At 40.1% G+C, this 25,679-nt stretch overlaps 1 long non-coding RNA gene across 2 annotated transcripts in view; it reads left to right on the forward strand.

Annotated features, from left to right (window-relative positions):
- Positions 1-25,288, forward strand: part of LOC106497617 (uncharacterized) — a 77,760-nt gene extending 52,472 nt beyond the window's left edge. The window contains exons 3-10 of one of the 2 annotated variants that reach the window (XR_001294836.2): positions 361-436; positions 3,131-3,385; positions 3,470-3,707; positions 10,390-10,603; positions 15,466-15,534; positions 20,619-20,782; positions 21,879-22,002; positions 25,264-25,288. This is a non-coding gene — a long non-coding RNA (uncharacterized lncRNA). Of the gene's footprint in view, positions 1-360; positions 437-3,130; positions 3,386-3,469; positions 3,708-10,389; positions 10,604-15,465; positions 15,535-20,618; positions 20,783-21,878; positions 22,125-25,263 lie in introns of those variants that run through there. The other variant, XR_001294835.2, reaches the window with a different exon arrangement.
- The last annotated feature ends 391 nt before the right edge of the window (positions 25,289-25,679 follow it).

Genomic DNA, 25,679 nt, shown 5'->3' on the forward strand with positions numbered 1-25,679 from the left:
GCTTCATCTTCTTTTTTTCTTTTTTGTCCCAGTTTGTCTTTGGATATGACAAGAAATGGAAGAGGCACCACTTTGTTAATAGCTTGAGGAGCAGAGACCATGTCTCCTTCACTCTTGGTTGGCCTTGAAATTCCCCTTAATTAATAATATCATTAGATGTTCACTCATATCACCCACTCTGTCTGTTCTGCTTAAATATACTACCTCCAAACATAATAAAACAAAAAATGTGCTTATTATTTTTCTTTCTAAACCAAGTCCAAAAAAATGAAATAACACTATAGCTCTGCTATAGTAACTGCTGATACTGCTGCTTAATTTTTTCCCTCTTCTTTACTATTTCTCTTTGTTTTTCTCCAGATCTCCAGGGTACATAAACTCCCTGTCACTCTCACAGGTCCTCCCAGCTATGCAGCTGCCTGTCATGGAATACATGGTAAAATTCCTCTTACTACCCATTCTTTATACTCAGAGAAATGTTAGGCCAAGATCCACAAATGTGATTTGCTTGCCTGCATTTTAAACATTCCATGAAGAAGCTTGCAATTAAACAGGAAACAACACAAACCAAACAAGCTTCCCTCTAAACTACTAAGTCCCTCTAGAACATCTTCCTTCAAAAAATGCAGCATCAAGACAATCAAATATAGGAGGATTTGGAAATCTTTGATTTCTTCCTAAATATTGGATGCCCCACTTCCTAGAAAACAGTTTCCTTGGTGAAAACTGTCTGAACATAGGGTGAGATGAAAATTAGTAGTTCTCCTAGCCATCCTTGTCCTAAGTATATTATTGAAAAATACTACTAATAAAAAGGGATAAAGGAACTCTGTAGCTTCCTGTAAGTTGTTAAAGATGGACTCTTGCCAGAGCGGGGAAGTAAGCTTAAAGAAGATAGTTCCCGTCTCTTTTTGCCTAGCTACATTTAAAGGAGTACGGGAACAAAAACATACACTATTTTCAGTGTTTTCTGTCAATTTTGTCAATATTGTCAGGTTTATTATCAAATACAAAACAAACATTTTTCAGGTAAGAAATTTTTTTCATTAGTATTATTTCCTTCTCCAAGGTGAAGCATTTCAGGAAAAGTTACAGTAAGCCCTTTAAATTCTTTCTCAACCGGAGCTTCTTCATACCTGATGTAAGTGTTTCTCAGTGCCTAATTATGAGCTAGGGATTATGACCTAGTCAATTTTAAGACTGCAGTCTGTTTTTAGAAGTTCCTTTTTGCCATTCCCCATTTTTCACCTCACCTACAAATACCTGTCAAGAGCACCTGACATCTCACCAGACCTCAGAGGAGAAAGGAGTGAGTACAGGTGTTGCAAATATTTGACCCTTCCACTAAGAAGTGGCTTTGCAGAGAGTATTGTGAATGTCAGCTGTGATTTCAAAATATACTTCTGCTCTGATACTGGTGGTAGGGTAAACAAGTGAACATTATGTCATTTTTGATAAACATCCATGGGACTTGCATGGATTTTCGTTGGCTGATGTACCTACCTTTCACTGACTACAAGATAGATAAGCTAATAGGTATATCCATTAAACCAGGTAGAGCTTAAGTGTCTTGGATAATAAAACCTTGGATAAATTCCTGTCTAATTCAAGCAGTTTCAGTGAAAGCATAACAAGTAGCCAATCTGGGATAAAAATGTTTTTATTTCAGTACCTTGTTCCCCTTAACATCTCTCACAGACTCTATAACGTTCTTTTAGTGTTTAGGAAAATATCTAACAACATGATTGTCTCACACCAGGCATAATCCCAGTGGAAATTCAAAGTGCATGCATCTTCTCATCACTCTTTATTTAACAACTGGGAGAGTTTTAATATTTGAAACTCAGCAAGAAAATTGTCTTGAAATACAGATTCCTTTGGGGTAATTTCACTAGTTTTGCATGAACTTTTAGCTGAGCAATTTTTTTCAGTAATAATCTAATGGATTATATGATGCCTAACAGGAATGTCTATATGTGCTTCTCACCTGACATATAAGGAAAAATAACAAAGACCATTTTAATTAAATAATTTGAGTCGGCTAGCTTTAGTAATAAAGATGCCCTGTTTCAGGTTTTTTAGCAGATGTCCATATCACTGGGTTTAAAACTGAACCTAAAAGTTACTGTATTCCAGCATGAAAAGGCAGTACAATTCTGACAGTTACTTCTTGAATTTTGAATAACATCAGACAGAAGAGGGTGAAAGAATAAACAACCCTGCTACAAATATTCGATGCCTGGAACAAGTGAAGACAGAAAGAATGCTTCAGATTCTAATATCAACTAAAATTACATCTTATCCAGAGCTATGTTTGATGAAAAGAGCAGAAGTTGTTTTTAAGAACAGAAAACATCAGAGAAAATTATACAGAGACACTGTTTACAGGGAGAATATTGGAAAAGCTTTCGCACCACTGCTTCACCAGCTCACCCCAGGGTAAGGCAGCAGTGGAGGCTGGGCTAGGACAGAAAATAGCATTTTTGCATTGCTGACAAAAACTGGGATGCCATCCCTGCTGTAACATCAGTAAGCAGGGGTATTTTTTGTAACTCCTGCAGATATACTTGGCCCCACTACAACTCAGTAAACAAACATTTTCCTTGGTGCTTTTGAGGACATGGATCTTTTTTTTGGATGTGAGAGGACATTTGGCTTGTCCAAGAAATTTAGCACAGATGAGGCTTGGTAATGCAGTTTGTTTGACTCAGAGCAGCAGTATGGAGAAACTGATGGCCAGCGGTATCCTGTACAAAATGAACTGGTTGTTCCCCTGCAACAGCTAAAGGACAAATGCTTGCACTGCAAAAATAACATTACAATAGTCTCTTGCAAGTGGTCACAGAAAAGTGACAGTGGATTTAGTAGGGTTGATTGTATCAGCTGATTTCCATTAGAACCTTTTTTTCTTTTTGCCTGTAATAGACCCTCAAGAGAGAGGCTTACTAGCAAGGCACCATGGCTATTGCGTAGCATCTCTCTATATTCATTATAGCTTAGATCTGTTTTGCACATTGAGGACTGAGAGGTCAACAAGCACCTTTTAGAAACACTCCATTCACATTCAGAGAACGTGTTTATTGTACTCCATTGCATTGGGCATCGTTGCTTGTTTTTGTGTATCCACCAGAGTGACATCAACACTTCTGTCACAGCTTTGCTTACGCTCTTGACGACTCCATCTTCAGCGGTCTTGAGACGGAGAGAGACCTGCTAATCCCCAGCAGGAATTTGAGGCTCTTCCCTCAAGTGTTTCTACAAAAGTCGTAACAGCAAAGTCCAAGACAACCCTTCGTAGAGAGCACTGAAGCTAAGGTTAGTGCCACAGGCTCAAACCAAACTTCCTTGTCAACTGGGATGATTGCACACTGAAATACACTTGCAGGTACATATATCTTTTGATTTCACTGATATTTTAATATTCTAATTGTTTTGTGTGAAACTTAATCATATCATCTTTGTCTCACAGGAAATTTTTACTAGTTCTCCAGCTAACGAACGAATACCTCAGTCCTCTGAGTCGTTTCAGAAAAGAGGCGTCAGAACTACCCCTCTGGTCCAGCATCAGCAAAACCAGAGACCAACAGTGCTTCCTGTGCTCTTCTCCTCATTAGTCCTCTGAAGTGTGCAGAGACACAGATGAATATTTGCCATGCCAGAAAAATTATCAGTGGACTCGACTGCAGTGGCACACTGAGCACCTGCAGGTAAGTATGTAAAAGAAGAGAGATCACAGAAGGGTTTTATTGTCAGACAGTTCTGCCAATCACACATGGCACAACACCTCAGGAATCGTCATAGTGTGGTGCAGAGGGGCTTCAGATTTCTGTGGACTGTGGGTAATCAAAGACAGTTTGGTGTTAAAGGGAATCCACCTTAAGTATTTTACAAAACTCAGTTTTTTTTCCCCAAACAGCATCTCACACTCAGAACCCCTAAAAAGCCAGAAGCCCACTGTTCCACTTTTTTCTTTGGAGAAACAGGTTCTGTGGGTCATACTTATTCCTGTTCATAGTTTTTGAAGATCCAGAAGGGATATTACATCCAGCGAGATAAATGAACCCAAGATTATTCCAGTCCAAGATCCAGGATGCAGACCTGAAATACAAACCTGACTGTAATGTCTCCCAGAGATTTCACCCCAACAGTCCTCACCTGCAATTTCTGAAAGGGCCAAGTCTGGGAAATGTTTTTGGTTATTTCTGTTAAAAGACTATTTCCACTATAAAACCTTTTGATGTCTTGAAGGGTTTTACGAAGCTCCTTAGAAGGCTAATTGCAAATGTGAAGAAGTAGGAAATTTATGCCTTTCCCTCCCTAGATAACCTGATAAGAAGGGCCCTAATGAGAAAATGCAGGACACAGATATTTGTTGTCTTTCTTCAGGGCATTCCAAAGAACCCAGAGAAATGTACCTAAGCTGAATACTAAGAATTCAGTACCCTGACAGAGGGTGGAGAAACTCTGTTCCAGAAAAAAAGAAGGCTGAAAATAGTGCTGACTGCCCTTGAGATGTTTATGCCAAGAACAGGGACACTGCGGTTGTTGTCAGAGTTACCTATGTGCAAGCCAAATGCATCGGGAGGGTCAGTTTGGACCAGTTTTTGTCAAAGGTTTCTGTCGAGTCTCGTTCTTTTCAGCCCATATATTCACATTTGAAATGAGCCTTTGGAGCAAAGTTATTTCATTCTTCCTGGGCAAAAAGCTCTTCTAAGCCAGTGGCCAATTTTGCGTTCTAAATCTTGGAAATCAAGTTTATATCGGTTGAGACTGGAGTTGTCTTTTTTCTGTTTCTGCAGAGCCTAGCACAGTAAATACTAACCTGTGATCTGGTTTTGTGAGCAGTGGTGTTATGGAAGGCCAAATATCCATGTCAAAAACTAACTTTATTTCCTACTGAAAAGCCCTGTCATCACTTTGTCCATACTCAGGCATTGAAAAGTCTTGAGTTTGTATCAGTCATTGGTGACTCTTTCTCTTTCCAATGTTGACAGCTCTCACCAGATTGTTTTCACTGAGACTGCTAGTTATTTCTGTTTGCAGACCTTCTTAGCAACCCTTTTAAATATCACACCTCTCATTATCATAGTCTTTCAACCCTACTGAAATCTTACTTGATTATTTTTTTGAGTCTGTTTCTCTTGTATTAATATACAAGTATTAAAAAATTCCTGTTTTATATTCCAGCCTGAATATCTATCTTTTAGGAACAAACAGGCAATCGTATCTTGAGATGATAGAAGTTGCTGGTTTGCAAGAGGCATCTTTTATTTCTTTTTCTCTCTTTCATATTTTAACAAGGGCAATCAACTTAATTCCACATTCTCTTGTTAGATTTTGCCTTCTGGGTAAGGAACATCCTCTGCCTCCCCCTCTCCCCCTTTTTCCAAACAATCTTCTGCTGTGCTGTGACAGTGGAATGTATAGGTGATATCCCTTTTAGAAAATATATCCATAATATATCACAAGTATTGTCATTATGATGTATTAATGTAATGCATCATCAGAGAGCTGTCAGGGTGAAGATTTATTACTCTAAAATAAATTATTGTAAGACACTGGGGAATGGGTTGACAGAATTTTTGTTTGTTTTTCTAAATTAAGGACTTTTAAAGTAAGTTTAGAAATCTCTTACCTTCATGAAGTACTAGAGGTGGGAGGGTCACAGAAGAGAAGACTTGAATCAAAAACACCAGAAGGACTCAGGAGGCCTCATAAGGATAAGAATGTAATATTTTCCCCACAGGTAGTTTCCATAAGGTCTGCAAAGTTTAAACTTACAACTTAGATGAGAGCTACAGTGAGTAGTCTAATTCATTTTATTCAACCCAAATCAGACTTTTTTGTTTCTTCTTTAAAGAAATACGGAGTCACCAAAGCATAAAGCCTCTCCACTGTACTAAAAAATAATTGAATTCTACCATAAAAGACTATTCACTTTGGCCAGGTGTATCTAGTGGACGCATCATGAGCCTGAGTCAAATGCACTGACATCAGTGGGAGCTTTGCAGTAGGTTTGCGCAGGCTTTGGATCAGGCTCCTTCCCTGCATCATGTGGTAAAGCCATGAAACTTGGCACATTTATAGCATTGTAGTGTAAAGCCATCTGTGTACTAGTACAAACTTTTCCTTATTGCCAAAGCGCTTAATGTAATTACAGTCAGGCTTGCTTCTCCTGTGCTCAGTTCATCCATATGCTGGGATGTATGAAAACTTTAACTGGTAAAGAATCCCACAGCATCTGAGTTTGCATACCGCTTACAGCAGCATACATTGCGAACCTTGTAAATCTTGCGCAGTTTTGCATTTTAAGGAACACACATAAAGTTACAGACTGTCTTACAGGGAAACAGTTTGGTAACAGAAGTATGGCAGAAAGTTCAGCCTGGATTCCCTTCTTGCTGCCTACACGAGATGCCTGAATTAGGAGCGCAGTTGCCCTCCCTCCGCGATATGGTTGATGAGGAGTCAGAGTGTGCATGTCCAAGATGGGAATTGCCTTCTGGAGGTGACTTTCGCTCTTTGCTGGCTAGAGAGTGAAGACAAGGCTCCTATTCACCTTGTTCCCTGCCAAAAGGTTAATTAATTCTGAGTGTAGGTTCCCCAGATTGTCCCTGTGCACAAGCAACTGCTAGAGTATTTTCATCTTATGATTCGCTCTTTGTGTTGACTTCAAATATTTCCAAACGCAGTGTTGCCCTGTGGCTTTTGTTATATCACTTACATTTCATATATCATGGTATTTGCATGCCGTTTCTTTAATCCTGAATATAGTATTGGTCAGTGTATGTTAAATACCAAGGTTGCTTATAGGTTAATGAGTGCACTATGCTTGCTGCTGACTGACTTAATTACTGATAGGCGCTATGCTGACCTCGACCCTACAACCCATACACATGCACTTGACTTTACCAGTGGGGATGGTGTATTTGAAAGGAATATTAACTTTAAAAAGAAACATATGCAGTGGATGTGTTTGCAGAAGCAGGGAGTAAGTTTTCAAGCAAAATATGCTGAAGGCAAAAGGTAGTTATGCCAAAAAAAAGGTCTCTACAAATTTCTTATCCTGAAGAAAAATAATGATAAGCTGCTTAATTTTGGCCAATTTTAGGAAAACAGCTTCACTAATTACCTAAAATACAGATATGAAATGGGTGCCAAAGTTAAGCAGACTGTGCCTACTCAAAGTCTTTTAGAAACCCTGCTGTTATCAGTCTAGAAAAAACCTTTGCTCCTACATAAACTTCAGAATAGTTTAATCATGTATAGTGCCGCAGATACATTGGCTCAAGCCAAATTTATTTTGAGATATTTTCAGAAGAGGGTATATACAGATGCTTATGAAGCACCTGCACTTCGCAGATGCCAAATAACCTGTTTCTGCACATACCAGAAGGCTTCACAGGCTATCCAACAGGCTGTGTAGATACACGATCGCTGTTAAAAAGGTACTATGGACACTACACATCTGTCTCAAATACAGGGGTTTCGTTTTCTAAACCTGGGTGTAAGAGAGGGGCAACTTTTCTTCATATTGGTCTAACTAGTCAAGAATTTTTTGGCACATACCATTGCGACTCGTGTGCTTAATAGAAGGCAGGTGGACCTGGCCCTCTGAAGTGCTGGGAATGTCAGCTTGTAGGATCACCCTATGAAGTGCAAAATTTGAGGGAAGATTTGGGTTGGGATCTGTATTCTGCTGTCAGTAGGTTTTTTTCTACTTATATGATGCTGAAAGGACTTCTGACCGATGTTGCAAGTGTCAAGAGACAAATGAGTCTTTTGTCTGAAGGTTTCCATGGAGGATTGTCACACATGCTACAAATCAGAAGCTTAAATCTGTGCATTACAGAGGCTGGAGTTATAGAGGGTTTGCCCAAACTCCTGTCCTCTCTATGTTTCTGAGTAGAGTTTCACTCAAATTTATCGTCTGCGATGGTTGCTGCTCAGATCACCGGTTAACACAATCTTAGGTCAGTAAATTTCAGAAGAGAAAAATGTCTTGGAAGGACCATATGAAATCTATCATGGCAAGCCACTGATAACTCCACATCTTATTAACTTCAATTAAGTATTTCCATGAGAAACCGAGGAACTGTTTAAAGTCATGATGACACATACACACACTTTGTTCCATCCAAAGAAATAATCTGTTTTCCAGATTTCCAAATAGCCAAACTATTTTGTTATTGTTTTTTTCTTTTCCTCCTTTTAAAAGAAATAATTTATAAGAATTTATCTTGGGCTTGCTACAGATTTAAAAGGAGAAAAAAGGTTTCTTCTGTCCGACTTTTAAATTATATGCATGACCAAAGATAAATATGTTTTTTATTTATAACTGTGGATAGATGCCAAATAGAGCCTTTCATATGACGCACCGCTGCTGTAGTGGAGAAGTACTTAAACCAGTTCCAGTCAAGTTAGGCCCCAAGACTTTTCATTCAACTTCATGGAAAGTGGCTAAGACCTCTTTTTTTTTTTCTTTTCTTTTGAACATCTTCAAAGGTTACTAGTGCAACATGCTTTGAGGATGCCAGGCTTCTTCCTGTTGAGCCGAGATGGTCTGAAAACCATATTGAAACATGGAAAATTGCAGCTACCACAGATTGCAGATGAAGGGGGTTTTTTTCAGTTGCAGATCTCTCCTGCCCTTCCCCTGGTAACAGTTGGATGAAGGCAATGGATGGAGGCTGCTAAAGCAAAGAACTAGTGTGCTGTTATGAGACTGGGGTGAATGGACTCTGACAATGCTGCTGAACAGGAATACTTACGGATCTAATACAAACAATTTGTAATTGTCACAGCTGAAAAGTAAAAACATGGTTATAAGCTGTGCATAGGATCAGCTTATGTCAGCTTTAAATGATTTAAAAGGTCTAGTGTCTGGAGCTGCATCTTACTTGCCTGTAAAACTCCTTAAAGACTTACACAACCATATAAGCATCTCTCTCCCTTCTGTATTTACTGTGAAAACTAACCCTTTGTCTAGCTGACAGAAGACAGGTTTTCAGGACAGATGTGAAACAAAGCCTTCCAGTTAAATAAGAAAATAGGGAATTTCTGGATTTAAACAGAATGAGACACTTGCCTGGGCACTGTAACTCTTTCAGAAACTCCTGGTTATCCTTGTTTTATGCGGGGAGAGGCTCTGAATAACTAGGCGCTAATGCAACCTACAGCACCTCGGTCACCCAGCAGCTCGGAAACAGTGTCTGCATGGATGTGACTGAAGCTTTTAAAGGATGCAGACTTCTCCGACAGGAGCGAAGAACATAAAAATGCCTCTTCTCTTGCCGAGCGCCTACCATCATGACGCCTGACCCTAGCTCATTATCCCTTGATATCTGCAGCAGACAGCAACCTTTGAGGACACTGCGTGACAGCACACAGAGGAGATGCCTTCTGTGTGATTTTGGCTCCCGAATGCCAAACACGGCAGCTTCTTCCCCCCTCCCTGCCCAGCCTTCCTCCGCACACACATGCACACGGACTAAAAGACCACTAAATACTGCAAAGCAGCACTGTTTAGATGCCAAGTTACATTTCTAATCTTGCTAGCCATGCCTCTATTTTCTTGTAGCCTAGGAGTCTGGGGTAGGCTGGAAGCAACTAATTTACCATGTAAGAAGATAGGGTCCTGTTGACACAAGGGCAAAACTGTTGTCATTACGGCTAATGTTGTAACATTCTGATACAAAGACAGGGCCCGGGCCTTTTAGGTGCACATCTGACCTTTGAGGATTAAGTTTCTTCCCAGTTTACTGTTGGTTCTGAAAATCTCTCTCTTTTTCCCCTTCTGCTTCATGTGCACTGATCTTTGGCCACATGCTAGGTACAGCCAGCATGACTGACTCTGCAGTCCTGATTTGCCCCCGTTTCATCAGGAGAGGTGATGATAGAGCAGGTGTCACACAGTTAACCCAGCAATACTGAGAGTGTGTCCCAGGTGCAATGCATATTCCTTTGCTTAGCTCTGCCCAGGTTCTGGCTTGGCCCAAGGGCCGCAGGTAGAAGAGGAAATAGAGGTGGCTCTCAGGTTTCTTCCACAAAGTGGAGAAAGAGAGGATTGCTCAGACCAAGCTATCTAGATGTCATTTGAATATATATATAGTATAGATGTGCCTTACTGTGACTCTGTGTAACTTCAGTAAAGTAACTTTTTCCTTATCCAACAGTTTTGCCATTTAGTCCGATGATAATTTCGGTCATTGAGTCCTCCAGCACAAGAGCGTATCTGCACTTGTTTCACTTTCATTGCCCAGGCAAAGGAAACGCGTTGGGGTTCTAAAACCTGCCCTGCTTACTATCTCTCAGCATTAGTTCACTTGATGTCAATTTTGTGGACTTGTTTAGCTCTGAAATTTTGTCTTAATGCTTTCCCTTTTATAGGTCACTTTCTGGAGCAGAGTCAAGGTACGTTCTCCTTGGACCTGGGCTGGGGTGTATCTTCAGTTACTGTCCCCCTGAAGGTTAAGCAAGTTCTCCAGGTGACATCATGGAACGTGTAAACCTCGTGGCTTTCATATGTAAGGAGGCAGGAGACACTTTTCACACTTTCAAGAAGCGCAAAGAAGCCCTACCAAGGAATACCCCAAGTTATTTTGTAAGTCCTGTGTCTGAAACTTCTGACCAAAATGTTTTAGAGCATATAGACATGGGCAAAACATATGCCAAGGCCTGAGTGACACTACCAAAGCTACTCACAGTACATCATTATTTTACAAAGAGGTTTCATTTTATATGATGCTTTTGTTGGTTTTACAGAAATATATTCAGTAATGTGGAGCATTCACCAAAAAAAGGCTGAGAACTTCGTGTGTTAAATTTCATTTGTGAATTGCTCTCTTGTAATAGTGCTGTGATAACTCTGTGGCTGGATTTTAAGATAGGTAGGTACCGTTTGCTCCATGTTATGATACCATGAAGGCTTTTTTTCAGAAGTGCCATATGTACTTCAGAGCTAAAGCCCTTTTAACCTTAAAACTGTGAGTGTAATTATGACTTCCAAGTCTGACCTATTGAAAATGTGTCTTCTATCTTCTCTATAGCTGGGAAGGGTTAGGGGAGGATGTGGATATGCTGTATAACAGTGCAACTGCGACCGCTTGTCTGGCCCCCCCCACAGTCTGCAGCCAAAAACATATCTGAACATATTTAAGCATAACTGCTGCAAAGGGTCATCTCTCTCAAGGAAGAATTAGCAGTCTGTTCTGTATAAAGGATAACTGAAAAGCAAGGCATCCAATGAGCTTTAGGCAAACGGCTGGGGAATGCTGTATTTCAAAAATTTCTGTTTTATTATATTTTATTTTTGCATTCTGTGACTTTAAAACGGTGACGGGGGGAAGGGAAGTTGTGCTAAAAAAAATTTTGCTCTTAAGACTGTACATGCCAAGGTAGGTCTGGAACGGATGCTCATGGCTGAATTAATAAACTCTGACTGTAGAGGTTTAGAACAAAAATTCTGACAGACCCTTCACTATGACAATACTAGTGGGAGTCACAATAATATCATCTGCTGCAGAACGTTGTTCGTATGTGAGCACTGTTGTGCCAAAGGTTAATTTGCCAGTTTTATTCCCTTCTCTCTACAGCTATAATTTAAACGAGTTGCACACATAAGTGATGTTATATGCATAGGGTTTTGCATTAAGTTTGCTATGTCAGATTTGTTTATAAAAATCATATTTTGAACCACTTGCCCAGGGGCTCCGTTCTGGGGAGCTGCAAGCTGATTTCTTTTAAAGAGGCAGTTTTCATTTTCCATGAACTTTCAATACAGATTTTGGAGTTCTGAACAGGGAGCTCGGTTTTAAAATTAACGCTTGCCCAGGTTTACAATTAGGTTTAATTACTTAGCAACAGAGAATTTAATCTAGTTTTACGTGTGTGCCACGTGACCCTTACCATACCTTACAGGGAATGGAAGGGCCCCTTGCCTCTCTTGGGGAAAATTGCTTCCCAGCATTTTGGAGACCATTTACAATGTTATTGTTCCTATGCTGCAATGGTAACATTGCCCATAAACCTAATAGTCACACAGTAGTTAATAAGGGGCAGAAAGTTTTATAGTCTTTTCCACAGTTGTTAAAATACTGCTACTGTAATTTACTCCTAGCCATACAGAGTCTATCAGTTGTCGAGGAAAATAAGAGGCCCTATATTAGTGTATTCTTGCAAACCAGTGGAAAAGAGGATCTCTCCTGAGCATCTATGTGAGTGTAATGGATTTGGGGCTTATTTAAATTGCTTGGTGTGTAACATAAACATTCATGGACTTGCCAGCAGTGTACCTTCAGGATGTGAGGGTTTTTTAAAAGAATAATTTTGGATTTCCCTCCAATCCCATTGGAATTAGTGGCACAATTTGGCAAAGGATGGTTTATCAGGTTGCCTTTCAGTTACAGGAAATAGAATACATTAATGATCTTGCAAGCATACTTTTTAGTCAGGTTCAAGAAGTATCATTCTCTAGATGCCTTTGTGTGCTACCTAAACTAAGAGCATTTCCAAGGCATCAGCTGCAGCGCCCTTTGTGCCGTTATAGACCTTCAGGATGGTTTTGATGTTCTCCTACTAGAAGCCATGCTGATAGTCATAAACACACCCGTGGAAATGAGGGACTTCTCAATGTTAATAAGATTTCCGGAATTAAACAGTAATTGAAATGGACTCAAATGTAATTAGGATTGCACTACTAGTGCCTGTGCATGCTTTTGTGCATACTTTTAGATTCCTACAAAGAGGAGTTTTAAGTACACGCTTACTCCAGTTCCTTCACCATGTCAACAAGGTGTAGGAAAGACTGCAGCTGGCACACAGTGGTCCCTGGAAAGAGTGGCAGAAAAGAGCCATTTGGAAAAGGGACAGTTCTTCACAAATTTCCCTAAAAGAGAAATTTCCACAAAGCAGCCTTGAACAGATAAACAGTTACATTAAAAAAAAAATCAATTATTGCAATCATCTTTAACTCAAAACATTATTCTCAAAAGATACCTGTTCTACTAGTACATGGAAAAGTAGTATAAAGATTATTATACAATAGTGAAGGGTAGTGGGGGAAAGGAATAAGAAAAAGCTAATTTGTTTCTAAAACATGTACTGTGAACATCAGGAACTCTTAAGGAAAATGATACTACATGCTATCTAAAAGGGCAGTGTTCTAATTACTTGGCTGCCATAACTCTACTTCAGCACTTAAGACGTTGCGATTTCCTTTAAATTTAACCTTTAGCCTGTGTTGCCTGGGATTGCAATGATATTTTTTGAGCTATTTGTAACATTTCTAAAATGTATTTTACGTCAGATTAACAATGAGTACTTTCAGTTACCTGCATCTTAACTGTATTCTCCCCCACTGCCCCCAAAAAAGGATTACAGGCTAACATAAATGATCTGTCTGGCTTGGCACTGTTAACACATTGGGGTCTCTGTCCTCTGAAAATTGGGTACAGTTGATGGAGTAGAAATCTGCATACTTGGTGTTGAATTTAGAGAGAGTTTCCAGAGCAGGAACAGATAATTTGGCAATGATAGAAATGAAGGGTGTGTTGTGTTTGTGGTGGGTGTCCACTTCAGCAAGGAAGGGACAGAGCTCCACGCTTGTTTCCCTGTGCACTGGGCTGAAGCATTACCCAAATACAGCACAGTTACACTACCATCATGCTATAATAAAAGTCTAAAATGGAAATGATACTATTCACTCAGTAATTTCTGACCCGTTGCATGATTACACTACTGGATTCGTTCTGAAGCACATATATGGGAGTTCCCTTGTAATTATCTGTCTAAAATTATAGCACTGCCATGTTTGGGTTGGTTTTTGAAGAGCGTTTGCATAATACTTTATCAAAACGCTTAACATGAGGAATTTGGTGCTGTGCTCTTAGGCTAGGTTGTTACTAGGAAAATGAATTCAACATTGCAATAGTTGCAATGCTTCCTAACTCTGGCATGCTCTGTGATCTGTAAGTGGCTCTGCATACCACTATAGAAACTCCTGTAGCCAGTGAATTTGGTGTTGACATGGTGGGAAGAGAGAGGAAGTAGAAGAAGCTACCTGTGCCTGCCCCTTCCCATGCAGCCAGGTTTCCTCATTCCTCAGGGCTCAGCACACTTGGGCTGGCGCCAAATGTTTAGTGTTTAACCCCTGGGCTAAGCGTAACATCCCCCATCTTCTTGAACAAGCTGTGGGGAGGAAAGAGAGGGATTCCTTCCCTAGGATGCTCCTGGAACACCCAACGTCAGCATACAACCCTTGATAGCATAGTCTTGCCCCAAAGATACAGTCCAGCTCAGCACTCATGCTGCTTCTGTCAAGGAGAAGTCAAGCATTGCTCTGGAAAATTGTCTTCATGTAATAAATTCGTTCTCCTAAACCTTGATCCAAAATGCACTGGAGTCAATGGAGTGATTTGAAGGCAGTTTCCAGTGATTTCCATGCTCCGTAGATTAGATTTCACTGCCATTTCAACCTTGGATCTCCAAATGCTTGAATGCCTCATTCTGGCTGTCTTTTTTTCCTTTTCTGAGGGAAAAACATGCTATTTAACATGCTGAGATCTAAATAACTGGGCACCGTGTTTGGAAACTACAGATCTCTTGTTAGCCCCATTTCACAGACAAGGAAGCTGTATCTAAAATGATTCCTCAAAATTGTGGCAAAGCCTAGAATAGAATCCAGTTTTCGTTCTGTAGGCATCCAGCCCTCTGTGCTTTGAACAGGTACATAGTTCAAAGGAATACTGCAGCATCATTTTCATTTGCAAATATTTCCAAACATCTTGCCTTATTCTTACCCTCTTGCAAATATAGCAGTGAACTGGAAATGCTTCCCGTTTGCTTTCCTGTTGCATTACTTTCCTTTCCTTTTCCTTTTCTTTCTTAGTTGCAGTCATTTTAACAGCCTGTGAATGAATTAATTATGAGTAAAATACACTAATAGTCAATTGAGCCCTTTTACTCTTGTGCTGATTAGGATAGACAACTATAGCAAAAATACACTGATATTTTCAAATGCAGTAATTTTTTCAAAACTTAACTGAGCAATGAGCCTCAATGCTACTAACTTTGATTAAGAATTGGACTCCTAACAAAAGTGGCTTAGAACCGTCTAAAAATTTCCGTAAGTGAGGAAGTGTCATTCGTTCAGCAACCTGTCAAGGAAAGCTGTCTGGAGAGCTGCATTATAGGTGGCACCTTTGGAGTCATAGTTCTCAGATAGTTATCAACTGCTGTATTTTTAGGCTTGAAGGTACCTCTATTTTTGTTTCATATAATAAATTACAGGAATTAATTATTACAGGTATTACAATTAGGTATTTGCCTACAGAGAAGAAGACATTGGGAAACAGGATTTTCCAGAGGTAGTAGCTAGTTCAGAGACCCAGCGCCACTCCACTAGCTGTTGTCAGGAAAGACTGAGTGGCAGTTCTAATTACCGGTGTCTACACATGTTTCTCATAGGAAGATACAAGCTGTCATGATCCCTTGCCAATCACATGAGAACTGACCTAGAGAGAACATCAACTGAAGGTGAGTGTACATGTCCAATAAATTCAGTCCCCACTGCATTAGCTTATTTTTAGGATTGTCCTGAAAAGACATTCAGTCTGTATCATAAAACCTTCAACTGAGTCAAAAATATACAGAATGATGATGACTTTAAATTTGGGTTCATGCCCTCTGGGGTATGAATTCATAGTACTTCAGATATGATTCGATAATGTACCGAATGCTGAAGGAACGCAGAATCTCTAAATGAGTTTCTAAAGACAGAGCATTTATGCAGTGCTGGTGCTCCCTTAATCAAAGGAAGCAAAAGAAATGTAAATGTTATTCTTAATTTACAATGAAAACATGGTTTCTCTATGAGATATTTCTCAGGAAATGGATGTTTAAAGCTACTGCATAAATTTATGCATGCAACTGATATTCCTTTTTCCGATTTTCACCTTCGCCCATTGAATGTATTAGAGACTTGTTCTTGAACATAGTTTAGACAATACATGTGTCACAAGCAATGATGAATCAAAGAAAGAAAGCATCCAGAAAGGGAAGCTAACTAGACAGGTAGGCCCTCATCAGCATCACATTCTGTTCCATAGCTACAATAACAATAATTGAGTCAGACACATGGATTTTAAGTGCCTCTTAAGGAGGAAAGTTAGGGAGAGACACTGCAGAAAGAAAATTATATACTGAAATGTGGCATCTCAGTTTTGCAGCTGCCAACCTTGCTCTGTCAGTAGCCACAGCTCTTGCCTTTTCTTCTAAACTTAGCAGGGGATGGATGAAACTAAAGAGGCACTTGAACTGACAAGGAGGTGCGGGTCCGAGTCCCTCTGTGTCATCGAAAGAAACCTTTAATTAGTTCCAAGTCTTGGGAGATGGGTATTTCCTTAGACAGCAGGTAGACATTTAGGGAGATGTGGGCCTACCTTACGTGGATGAATGCCTTCTAAGCAGGCTCCTCAGCAGCCCTTCTTGCCCCAGGTAGTTTTTTTCTGTTTCTGTTGTTTTGCCTCTTGCATTGTGTCCGTCTTGGGCAGCAGGCTTTCCCAGTGTTAGCTTTCTCAGCGACCGAAGGGGACCACTGGCCCCGAAAAAAGAGGAAGGTTAGGCTCCAGTTCTGCTGCTGGCTGAATATTGTCTTTTAGCATGTGTTCCTCAAGCCTGAAGTCAAACCTTGTGGAGTTCAGATGGGGAGTGATGAAAAGTACAGGCTTGTTATAAAAGGGCTGGATGTCACTGCTACCAGTTTTCAGTAAGAGTCTTGCAATACTCTCACTGGGTTGTTTTGTTTTGTTTTAAGTGTCAGCTTTGGGAGACATGTGATTAAGCATGAATTTTAATTTCCTTCTTTTTTTTCTGGTCCTTGGGGTTGCAAAATAAAATGTGAAAAACATGATCCGACATTCAAAACCAAACTCAAAGGCAGACGCAAATTATCAACCATTTGTGATTTCTCTTTCAGGGTTTTGGGTTTGTTTGCTTGGTTTTTGTTTTTTGGGTTTTCTTTTACAATCCCAGGTTTATCACGTACTCCAGAGCAGTCTGTGCCTTGGCGTAAGGGTGTTTGTGGTGCAAAAGACTGTTGATATAGCTTTGGAGGACTGTGTAGGACCACCAAACTTGGTGCAGTTTTGTCCTATAAGACACAGTCCTTAGGCAGAGTTATGCAGAATGTCTTTCAGCTTGGAGGAGTACAGTCAGTTCATTCCAACCCAGAAACTGGGAATGATTTAACATAAGGTTATGGATGATCAGGAGAGAACTGGGAATATAACTTAGCTGACAATATAGACACAGCCTGTACTTACTTACTGTGCTTACCAGCTTCACCAGGAAATAAAATATGCTCAGCAGCAAGCAGGATAATGCTCAGTGATGCTGAACTATTATATGAGCCACTGACTGCAAAGGAAAGAAAGTCCTGAGCAACAGAGGAAATGTGGATGTTTGTGTCATATACAGAAAATTCAGCCTGGCCTGCATGCCAGATGATATACTTCCATCTGGTGAGGCTGAAGATGCCGACAACGCTAGAAGGAAGGGGACCATACCCCGGTTAGTTCTAGGCACAGTGTGTAGTTGAATGAAGTAAAATATTTCTTGAAAAATGATTGATGAAGACTAAAGCTCATAACTTCTGGGGTAATTTTGTCACTTTTATCTTCAGGGTGGAGATCACTACATGCCAGGCTACATTCCTTCATAGCATCTGAATCATTCTTATTGTCTCCACAAGTTGAAAATGAGAAACAGACTGGCAGGAAAGTTAAAATTTTCAAGGTGGAAAGAGTAGGAAAGAGCCTGATTTTTTTCTTTAAGATTAAAAGTTCCTGTTGTATTTTTACAGACAGCAATACACTGAGTTTTATGATTCCTCTATTTAAAACAAGACTAGAGTTTCCCATATTTTGAAGAGAAATAAGAGCACCTGAAAAAAAAGGCTTACCCCAGTGCTGTCTATATCCAGCCTGCCTTTCTGTGAGCTGCACAGGGAAGAAACATTTCCAAGGCACCAGGGGTTGCCATATCCTGTATGCAAAAAGATTCCATAAATGTCTGAAAACAGATGGAATGCAACTTTGGAGGAATAAATGGATTTTTAATTTTCTGAACATTTTGGATTCCATCTGGTTGAAGTAACTAAGTGACCGACTAGGATACTTTTTACCTTTCTTGTATAATAGATAGAAGCACAGCCTGCATTGCAATTGACTGCTCCCCAGTAACATGTGGGGCTTACTTGCTTTTACCTTTGCTTGCTTTTAACTCTCTTGACATGTCAAGGGATACCTGATATTCCTCTTTGTATGTGTCAGATCTACATGTTGACTCTCCCTCAATTCATGATCTGGCATTGCAGATAGTAAGGAGGAATTATGAACCACCTGCCTAAGCTCACCTGACAATAGCAGGAGCGTACAGAGATGCATACCTTAGGTTTTTGTCTCTGTTATCTTTTGCTGCAAGCATTGGCACAGGTTGTAAAAAGCGTTTTAATTTGCTGTCTTGTTTAAAGGTGAGAGAATCCGGAAAAGCAGAGGCTTTGTGTACTGTTACCAGTAAAGTGGAATATTTCCTTTTACTGGTCTTTTTGTTGTTGTCATTTAGAATGTTGTTAAGCAAATATGAATAAATGCATGTGTTTTTAGACAGGAAATTTGCATTTTTGTATGAATAGGAAATGCAGTCAACTTGAACTCACAAAAAAAGAGTCATAAAGTATACTAGTGTATATAAAAAAGGGAAGACCTTAGGTTTATGGAAAAGATGCCATTATTCTGCTTGCCTCAACAAGTCTGTTCACACTCCTTGAGAGAGAAGGTAGATCATTTGAATTGCTGATAGTAAGCTTCTACTTACTAGTTGCACTGTTTATGAAGTTGATTATTTATGGTTGCCACTCAGAAAGTTCTGAGAATAAGTACTTCCATGCTGATAAGTAGAGATACTGTTCATAAGCAATAGTTAGGAGGCTATTGACAATGTGTTTAGTATTAGTTTTCATACTTGGCACTTTGGAGCTTTTCTCAATGTTTTTGCTATGAATATGGATGAAACATTCCAAAAAAAAGAGAGTAACAGCTCTTCGTATTTATTTTAAAGGACAGTAGCAAGACTGTTTTCCACTTTTGGAAGCAAGTGTATTTGTATCTCAGTACAAGCCATTGCATTTTAGATTCACGAATTTCAGACTTGCACAATGCCCGAAATCACTGAGAGATTTCACTTTTGCCTGACACTTTAATGCTATGTAAGAAGTTTGTTTGTTCGGTCCTTAATAGGGCAAAATGTAGCATTTCCACTACAAATAACTTCTATATAAATCTCTGGTCACTGTAACCCCGTAATTCAAATGAGGCTTGTTTCTTTCTCCCTGAAATTTGTGATTATGAACTTCTGATGGTTGGCAGGAACACATGCTGATGCTGCCAGCAAAACTGAGGATCCAGTGCAGTCATGTTTGGAGCATCCTTTGCTGGGATCCTGTAATAAGCTTGCCTTGTATGGCATCGAGACAATTGAATTCTCTTTCGCATTATACATTTATGCAATTGTATTACTGTCTCTGAAGCCTTTTTCCCCCATAAATGATTAAAACTGTTGTTACACAAATTTGGACTTGGGAGACATATCTAAAGCTATGTCCGTATACAGAATGTGAATTGCTGAAAGACTTGCCAGCTGCAAGTAGAGAGGATTTGTTGCTTTGTGATCTTCTGACAGTTTGGAGTTTTGTACAGAGAGAAATCTGTATCCTGCCAGCAGCACTGATCGCATGTTCTCTCATTTGTATAATTTAGAAAATTACCAATGTAATGAAAACAACTCCATCTAAATAACTTCTCCATCCACAGTTAATAAAATAGTATCTACCCTCAGAGACCTGGAATTTCTCTGCAAACGCTTTTAGTTAAACAAAGCATTTTGTGTACCTACAGTAAGTGTGATATTTATTTTTTCATTATTCATGAAACAACTTTAATGTCACTGCTGATTTTCCTGGTAGGATGTTCAGCTCCAGCATCCCGGAGCTCATGCTGAGTTGTAGCTGAAGATGTCATTCACAATAAACATGAGCTGCTGTGACAATACGATGGCAGAAGGTGAAGAATCTCTTTTCTTGTGCAAGGGCATGCATGTGTCTCTCTCTGTGTGTGAGAGGGAGAGAAAGAGAGAGATTTGATTGTGTTTACAAGATTCATTCACAGCACAGCAGGCAGTAGTCACATTGTAATATTCACCTTAACACACATAATTTGATTTTCAGCCTGGTTATCATGCATTCAGACATAACGATACATGAAAATATATGCTTTAGCAGTGCATTTTAAACGAGGTTGCACACTTTAAGTCGGAATATATTAGAGGTGAGCGTTGACTTTAGCAGTTGCAAAAGTCCTGGAAAGCACTGTTCAGCATTCAGCTTATGCTACAAAATTACTAAAAGGAAAGCAAATTCTAATGGGTAAATCTCAGAGGTTGCTACCATTTCTGGGCTCAGCTCAAAAGGATGGGTGTCCCCAAATTTGAACTCTCTCCAGGTGTATGAGTTCATTTCATTTTGGAGTCTGGAGTACTAAAGGAATTTCTTTTCTGACTCCCAGGTTTGCCCCTTGTCTCCCCTCTGGAAAGTGAAGGGTCAAAATGCCCCACAGCCTTTCTACACTCTATACTAAAAGGAAAACGAACTGCTTGGACATCGGACAAACGTTGTCTTGGGTCACCCCAGAATCCTGACCTGCCTAACTGATGTGATACAGGGAAAGAGGTATGTTGTTGCTGATCAGGAGCTGTGCTTCGCTACTGCCTCCTGGAGTAGAGCGAGAGATAAGGGGATCTGTCAGCAATTTAATTATAGTTGTAGTACACTAGCCTTCATGCGACGTGCAAAGGAATCTGTTGTTTGCACTGTGAGATTTCAAGCTCGACTCAAATCATGTGAGTGTGGATGCGGTTGGGCATGCTTTTGTGAAACATCTAAACATTTGCAAAACAACCGAAAACCCAGAACAAAAGCAGTTATAAGTCTACTGAAGTCAACAGAGTTGAGTGTGTTTATATGAGTGGGGCATTTGGCCTGAATCCAGCTGGAGTCTGCAGTATCACACCTCTGAATCTTCTGAGGTTTTCTTAGCATCATTAATATTGAGGCTGTATGGTACCCAAAGTAATTATCCATTACTACTTGGGCCTGGCCCAGGAATTATTCCACCACATGTTGCCTCATTATATATAATGGAAAAACAGAAACAAACTAGAAACTAGGGAAATAAGGGTGGTAAAATGAGAAAAGTGGGAAGAAAACAAACAAGCAGTAGGGTGAGGTCCTCCGATGGCGTAAATCAGTGCAGCACTATCACCTTCGGTGAGGTTATGCCAGTTTGCACCCCATGATGCTCTGGCCTGTTATTATTAGGAAAGTATGTTGTTGATATGCTCTATAATGGCTTCCATTACCAGCCCAGGCTAAAAGAAGCAGCTGGTGAAAGTTATGTTTATGTTCCACAGATGGATCAGCAATGGCAGACACATAGTTCTGTGTCTGGTAAGCAGGTGTTTGACTTTATATTTGCTAGCTAGCCAGGAGAGGTCAGATTCTTGGTGAAGGGTGTAGACGAAAGGAGATCAATTTAGTTGCTGAAAAGGAAGAAACAATTATTTTTGATTCCACTTTATCTTCTTTTTAAATAGAAAATGAGTAGTGTACTGAAACTAATCCTGCCTTTTATCAGATCAGGCCACATGATCTAATTGATCTGGAAGAAAAATTAGTCAAGGGGCAAAAAAACCCAAAACTGCTTCTTGAGAATGGGGGTATTCGTACGATAGTCTCACCTCCTTCATTTCTTACCTGTTTTGAGCAGGAGAAGGAAGCACTTTGGCTTCAGAGGAAGTGAGAGGTCCCTCTAATGGAGTCAAAACTTCCCGTGCCAGAGCAACAACTTCACCAGTTGTTGCTGTGCAGAACGGGACCAGCAGAAATCACAGGTGAGTTTAGCAACCCCTCTGCTGGGACCTGGGAATATAATCCTCTTTTTAATATGAAATGTTTTGCAAACCAATTCTGCCACCTGTAAATTAATTAATTATGTGTGCATAGCCAGTGCAGAATGTGGACGATTGCTTTTCAGCTTATTCAAAATAAACAATTTATTTTGACTGTGTTTATTTTCTTCATTTCTGATTGCTCAGAAAACCAAAAAGTGGCTGGGATTGTTTTTGCTCTCTGGATGACAAATATTTCTAGGCAGAGGAGAGACAACACATAAATTCCTGGATGAATATCATTCAGGCTAAAATTCCTTAAACTGAAGATTTGGGAGCATTTTCACAGATACCCAGCAGTAGGCTGAATACTCATTAATAGCTAATATTATGACTCTGTGAATCATAGTGAGCCAGATTCAGCACTTTCAGTTGCAAATCAGGTTATTATTTTACTCTTTGACCAGCTCTAGGGAGAGCTCCTTAATATGTAATGCAAAGAAGTAGCCTAAGGGAATAGAGCAGGCTGGCAGTGTTTCCCTATAACTTTCCCACACTGCTATCAGGTGTTGATCCTTCTGGCAGAAGGTTAAATGCACCCTGCTGACTCCTCAAACCCGGTGGCCGAGACGGGCCCGAGCAGCTCTCCAGGACGAGCAATGAGCCAGGGTGGGGGAAGAGTGGCTGGGACGGCCGAGGAACCCGAGATGGGGCTGAAGAGGAGGCCTCACCCTGAGCGTTGCTAACTCGTTATCATGCCTTTTTTACTGAAACCAAACTCCTCTAAAGGGCGAGCTTGGAATTGGCGCGTTATGTTGGAAAGGTAGCTGCTTAAATGAGGTGTGAGCAGCGCGTGCTTTAGAGCTTCTGCTGTAGATGTAATATATGAGGGAATGGCGAGAGCAGCAGGTGTTGTTGAAATTTATGGAGGAGCAGCAAGCCCAGGCGGCAGCCCCACAGGAAGAGCAGCGACAGTTACAGGAGCAGATGGTCTTGAGAATTATGAATGTGGGGCTCAGCCCCAGCTGTCCATATAAACGAGTCCTTCTTGACCAAAGCCCAATGAGATGTTGCCTCCAAGGCCTATGGGGTCAACTCGTTCAGCTCAACTGGTGGCGGTCAGGGCAAAAAGCGGCCTCAGAGCTGTTCTGAATGAGTCTGACCCAAGCTGTGCGTATCGATTTCTGAGCACTGGTACTGCTGCCGACTAGGAGAGGTACATCTTGAACCAGTTGGGAATCCCAGAATAGAAGTACTGATAAAGGCTCATGGAGGAATTTAACTACCCAGACATCTGTTGAGTAACGAATACAGCTGAACATGCATCATCGCAGAGGTTCCTAAATTACAGTGAAGACAACTTTATGATCCAGAAAGTAGAGACTCCTGAGGAGAAGCCATCCTGGATCTACAGGAGCATATTAATGAAATTTGCAGATGCAATTTTGCAAGTGCATTAAAAATACAGCAGCACTGTGTTTTAGTATTGACTTTAACACAGTATCATATGTGTTTAAAATGGACTTTCTTCCACGTCAATTTATGAGTTTTTACTATTTCACAAGTAAATGAACTTTCAAGCCTACCTACTCCTGTCTTTAAAACTGTCTGCAACATCCACGAATGCCACACATTTGAGATCTGCAGACTCTTAAGTAATATACTTTGCAAACATCTGTTTGGACAACAAATGGCTCATGACAGAGACCCAGAGAATTAGGAAAATGGACAGATAATAATACAGTGCCAGTTGCCTTCAAAAATGCAAGTGCATACCTTTGCAGAAAAGATCATTTGAAACAAATGTTGAATAGGATGAGGAATCTTAAGAAGCAGAAATATTGAAAAGATAATAATGAACAGCAAATAAGGCATGAGTTTTCAATAAGGTACAATAGCGAAGGAGGCCTATAAAATTCTGGAGTACAAACAAAGAGATATTACATCACAGGGTAAAGTTCAAATAGGGCTTTTTTCTGCCTTTTTGGTATCAGGAGATTTAAAATAGGCTAGCCCATTGAAATGAGCAACAAAAAGGGTGATTATCGAGAAGAACGTCTGCCAGTAGGACTTACTAATTTATGAAGAATCTTTTAGAGGTCTTGATTTACAATGGCAATTAGGGGGGAAAAAAGAAAACAAACCAAAAAGCCCTCAAGACTTGCTTTTTGTCATAAAAACAGGGGAATCTGTGAAATCTTAGGGGGAATAAAAATTCCTTTAAAATTTCTCACATAAATCAGTTAATCTTTGCCATCCTCGAAGAAAAAGCAGCCCTGAATGAATCTGCTTCATTCCTCAGATCCAATACAGGGATAATGCCAGGTTTACACTCTAATGGTTCATTTCCTTACATCTGGAGAATGCGTCTTTTGAAAATTCAGGGGGAAAAAACCCAAGTTCTTTTTTTTTTTTCTCTCTTGCCAAGTTTTAATTTGATGCATTCATTTCTCCATTACCGTTCTGTCCCAAAGTTTATTGTCTCAAACACTGAGCAGCAAAATCTTTTTCTCATCTCTTCAGGAAGGTAACGTTTCAATTTACATTGGTAATAGTGAGGTATGATCATCTCAGTGGGATGGCAACCTTAATAATCTTTCTGCTAAAACCCTGTTCATTGGCTTCATGATAAAATATGCCTGTGTTATAAATATTTCCAGAAAAGAACAAAACTTTTCACTTGTCTACATTCATCCTGACATCTGCTAGAGGTCATACAAAGAGAGAAATCTACCTCCAAAAGCGATTCCAGTTCAGTATTGTATTAAGACTATTATCAATTCCACTCCACCCGATCAAAGGCTTTCTCAGCATCTAATGTTAATAACAGTCATGGTCTCAAGTTTTTGCTTTTTCTAAGATTTTAGGCTCCTCGATGCGTCACCTCAGAGGTCACTGAGAGGTCAGGGAGTGCACAGGTCTTTGATGAGAAAGAAGCAAGAGCTCCTTTTAATCTTAATATTCAACTTTAATACACACACACACAAAAAAGAATAAATAATGTCAGGGAGACTGATCTCAGTCCAGGAACAAGCAATAGTGGAAGATTTTTTGTCAAAGGTGCATTCTAAGAACTACCTTTGCAAGCAAGGAATTTGGAAGGAGATGAAAAAATGAACGAGAAGCCCTCTCTGGTTATTATTTCTGTCTGAATTCCAGTTCAAATTGGCCTTGGACAGAAAAGAATGGAGACAAACATGCTATCAACAAGATAGTGGCAGTGATATACAAACTCGTGCTAATGAACTCTCTCTCTGTGTCCAGGGAGCCTACAAATACCTGCCTGAAGGCTCTGCTTGCTTGAGGCCGGGTGGATTTGCTTGCTGTTCTTGCTCAAAGTTAATTTGTAATCTGCAAAGCCAATCTGCCATTAAGAGACAGGAGCAAAACTTTAAGGAGAAAAACAGCAACAGAATCTCTATCAACCTGGAGCTTCGATCTTCCTGTCTGCTACACTTGAACAGGCATATGCAGTCTCTGAACTGAGTCTCTCCAGCATTTCTGCACTGCAGTGGAGGCAAAGGGCAGCAGGAAAAGACACTCATGATCCCAGTGTCTATGGGGGAAGGTGTAAAAGTCCCTGAACTGGCTCTGAGCAAGCTTACTAACTTGAAATGTACTTAGCTGAAACTCTTTCCTGGTGCATTGACTCATGCCCTCCACTTCAGCAAAGCCAGATT

This window comes from Apteryx mantelli, chromosome 3 (assembly GCF_036417845.1).
Source record: "Apteryx mantelli isolate bAptMan1 chromosome 3, bAptMan1.hap1, whole genome shotgun sequence".
Classification (NCBI taxonomy): domain Eukaryota; kingdom Metazoa; phylum Chordata; class Aves; order Apterygiformes; family Apterygidae; genus Apteryx; species Apteryx mantelli.